Raw genomic sequence first — 4,155 nt, forward strand, 5'->3', positions numbered from 1 at the left:
AGTTAGAGACTTGGAATGGGACACCTCATCTACCCATTGAGTTGATTCCAGAAAGAGTCAGAGAAAAAATAACAAGGATCAGGAAAGTGGTTTCCCAGAGGTGAAAGCAGAGCTTCCTGGTACTCTGTTGGGTGTCTCTGTTGTGCAAGGCGGCTTTAAAACCTAATGGAGTAACAGAGGCTATATAAACAAAGGAGGTATGGGAGGAAAGGGAAAAGCTTCTTTCTTTTTTCAAACCCTTCCAGCTCCTCTTCAGCTCAGAGAACAAAGAGATTATGTAGGCCCCGCAGCAATCTTGTGTTAATAATGCCCAGTCATCTCTCTGTTGACACTATCACCTAAGCCTCTTCTGGCACCCTTATGTTACCCACAGATTAGCACAATAAGAGGCCTCCTGTTCCAAAAGATTTCCCATGCTTTGAATCTTTCCTAATCCCCTTATTCTTAAAATGTACCAGAACATCCATACAATAGGGTAGTATGTATCTGTAACAAGGAATAAGGAAAATCTCTATATACAATAGTGGAGTGATTGCCAGGATACACTGTTGAGAGAAAGTAATCAAGCGGGGGCACCTGGCTGGCTCAGTTGGTAGAGCCTGCAACTCTTGATCCTGAGATTGTGAGTTCAAGCCCCACATTAGGTGTGGAGACATCTTTAAAAAAGAGAGAGAGAGAGAGAGAAAAGAAAAGAAAAGAAATCAAGGTAGAGAAAAGTATATATAGTATGCTACCATTTAAGAAAGGAGGACTACAGATATAGACATATAGTTAATGCTTATATTAAAAACAATGGAGATAATCCATAGCCCTTGCCTCCATTCCTGCTGCCCGTCCGACCTATTCATGCCCAGAGAGCTGGTAGCTCCACTGTGCCATATGAGGCATTTGCACCCTTTTTGGCAGTGACGACTGTCTCTCTGATCAGTGTCTGAGTGCTATGAAGATCGCACACAGAGGTCCAGATTCATTTCATCTTCAGAACATCAACAGATACATGAACTGCTTCTTTGGATTTCACTGGTTGGCAGTGGTTGACCAACTGTTTGGAATGCAGCCAATTTGAGCAAAGAAACATCCTTACTCGTGGCTCTGTTACAATGGTGAAATTGTTACACACGCAAGGAGATGAAACATATCTCCTTTTGAATTTAATTACCCTTTAATTCTCCTTTTAAATTTATTTTGAATTTAATCACCAGACCAAAATTAATGGTGAGATAATCCTTCATTGTTATGACAAAGGAGGAACTGAGCAAATAATCTGTATGTTGGATGGGGTGCTTGAATTTATTTTATAGGACACCACCAATAAGAGAGTGTTCTTGAGCAGAGACACCTATGGAGTCAGACCTTTGTTTAAAGCCATGATAGAAGGTGGATTTTCCATCTTCCAAAAAAAAAGAGTGAAGCCTTTTATGGGACACTATCAAATTTTGCATTTAAAGTCAAATGACAAAGTTACATCTGTGGTTAAATATCATCACTGTAGAGACGAACGCCTGCGTGCCCTCTCTAACAGTGTGGAGAAAGTACTCCCAGGTCTTGACGTGAAAACTGTGGAGAGGTGATGAGAACTGGAGACAGCAAGTATAGACAACCTTTCAAGGACTTTTGCTATAAAGGAGAGGGAGAGATACAAGATGAGAGATAGTATAGTGTGTGTGGATGTGCAAATGCTATCAATGATCCAGTAGAGAGGACGAACTGATGATGCAAGAGACAGGGGGAACAATCCTTAAAACTGAAACTCAAGGCAAACCTGTTGTGATTCTATGATGGTTAAGTAATTAATGTTTGCCTGGGGAAGCAGATTTATTCATGTTCTCTTTTCCTCTTCATACACATGCCTACTTTTGGATTTTTTTTTCTTCCAGATTCTTTTTGACAATGCTATTAAGAAACATTACATGACAGACAGAAGGACTGGATGCCTTTCATCAGGGGGCCTGGATTCCATCTTGGCTGCTGTCACCCTGTTGAAGCAGCTAAAAGAGGCTCTGGTACAGTATGCTCTCCAGATATTTGCATTTGACATGGAAGACAGTCCCCATTTACTGGCTGCTGGAAACGTAGCAAATGAATATCATGAAGTCCTTTTTTTTTTTTAAAAAAAGATTTTATTTATTTATTTGACAGAGAGAGAGACAGCCAGCGAGAGAGGGAACAGAAGCAGGGGGAGTGAGAGAGGAAGAAGCAGGCTCATAGCGGAGGAGCCTGATGTGGGGCTTGATCCCAGAATACCGGGATCACGGCCTGAGCCAAAGGCAGACGCTTAACAACTGTGCCACCCAGGCACCCCCATGAAGTCCTTTTTGACTCTGAGGAAGGCATTCAGATACTGAATGAAATCACATTTTCCTTGGAAACTTAGGACCTTACAACAGTGCACACTTCAGGAGATATATATTTAATTTCCAAGTACATCTGGAAGAACACAGATAGCGTGGTGATCTTCTCTGGAGAAGGTTCAGATGTACTTCTACAGAGTTACATTTATTTTCATAAAAACTACTTCTTCTAAAAAAAGCCAATGAGTGTGAGAAACTTCAAGGAACTCTGTTTGATGTTGTTCTCCACACAAATCAAACTACTGGCACCCATGGACTTGAACTGAGAGTCCCATTCCTGGATCTTTGATTTTCTTCCCATTACTTGTCTCTGCTACCAGCAATGAAAATTCCAGAGAATGGGATAGAAAAACATCCTGAGAGAGAATATTCGAAGACTCTACTCAGATCCTTAAAGAGATTCTCTGGTGACCAACAGAAGCCTTCAGTGATTGGATAACTTCAGCTAATAATTTCTGGTTTAAGATTTTACAGGAATCAGGGGGCCCGGCTGGCTCAGTCAGTGGAGTGTATGACTTTTGATCTCAGGGTTGTGAGTTCAAGCCCCATGTTGGGTTTATTTTACTTAAAAATAAAATCTTAAATAAAGATTTTATAGGAATATATTGACAGCAGTTTGGTGATGCTATGATGGTGACTGCAAGACAGAAATTTCCCTCAGTACTCTTCAAACTTACAAAGGCGATTACTACCATTAATCTTTGAATGCTGCTACCCAGGACAGACGGACTGGCTGACCAGTTACTGGATGCCCAAGCAGATCAATGCCACCAACCCTTCTGCCTGCACTCTGACCCATTACAGCTATGAAAGCTGAGGCACTCTTTAAAGTACAGATGGAAAGCAAATGTTCCCTCTTGTGAAGGGTAGTGGGACTAGGGGCAGGTGGGGCCATCCACCCATATATACTCGAGCATGTAAAAAAAAATTTTCAAATCTAAAAAACAAAGAGAAAATAAATCATAAAATTAAAAAGAGATTGTTACTAATGGAGTGGGAGGAGGAACAGGTAGAGGAGACAGAGATAAAAGCCAGACATGTTTTATATACTTGACTTTGAAACCATGAAAATATTTTATAGCTCTAAAACAAGATTAAATTTTAACAACCTCCAAGTATCTAAAGGAAAATGAAGCAAATGAAATCACTAAGAATCCTTAGTGACCTCCTAACTACTAAATCTGACGTCTTGCTTGAGGGTACATGCAACTTATCCTGACTGTATAATTTTACATTTTTGATCATTGACTCATTATTAAAATTCTCTTTCTCCTTGGCTTTTCTGAGACCACTCTTCCCTGGTTTACCTAAAATCTCTGATTTCACTTCTTAGTATCCCTCACCAGGCCCTCTTCTTCTACCTCTGCTTTCAATATAAGTAGTTCCCATTCTTTTTTTTTTTTTCTTTTTTACAATTTTAAGTAATCTTTACACCCAACATGGGGCTCAAACTCACGACCCCGAGATCAAGAGTTTCCTGCTCTACCAACTGAGCCAGCCAGGTGCCCCCCTCCCACACACTTTTTAAGTAGGCTTCATGCCCAACACGGGGCTTGAATTTACAATCCTGAGATCGAGAGCAGCATGCTCTTGGGGCACCTGGGCGGCTCAGTCAGTTGGATACCTGATTCTTTTTTTTTTTTTAAGATTTTTATTCATTTATTTGACAGAGAGAGACAGCCAGTGAGAGAGAGAACACAGGCAGGGGGAGTGGGAGAGGAAGAAGCAGGCTTCCAGTGGAGGAGCCTGATGTGGGGCTCAATCCCTGAACGCCAGGATCACGCCCTGAGCCGAAGGCAGACAC

General features: G+C 41.3%; 1 pseudogene; it reads left to right on the top strand.

Moving 5' to 3' along the window:
• The first annotated feature begins 883 nt into the window (after window positions 1-883).
• Window positions 884-3,168, top strand: LOC113251137 (asparagine synthetase [glutamine-hydrolyzing]-like; annotated as a pseudogene).
• Window positions 3,169-4,155: the final 987 nt, after the last annotated feature.

The sequence above is a fragment of the Ursus arctos genome, unplaced genomic scaffold (genome assembly GCF_023065955.2).
Source record: "Ursus arctos isolate Adak ecotype North America unplaced genomic scaffold, UrsArc2.0 scaffold_10, whole genome shotgun sequence".
NCBI classification, from domain to species: Eukaryota; Metazoa; Chordata; class Mammalia; order Carnivora; family Ursidae; genus Ursus; species Ursus arctos.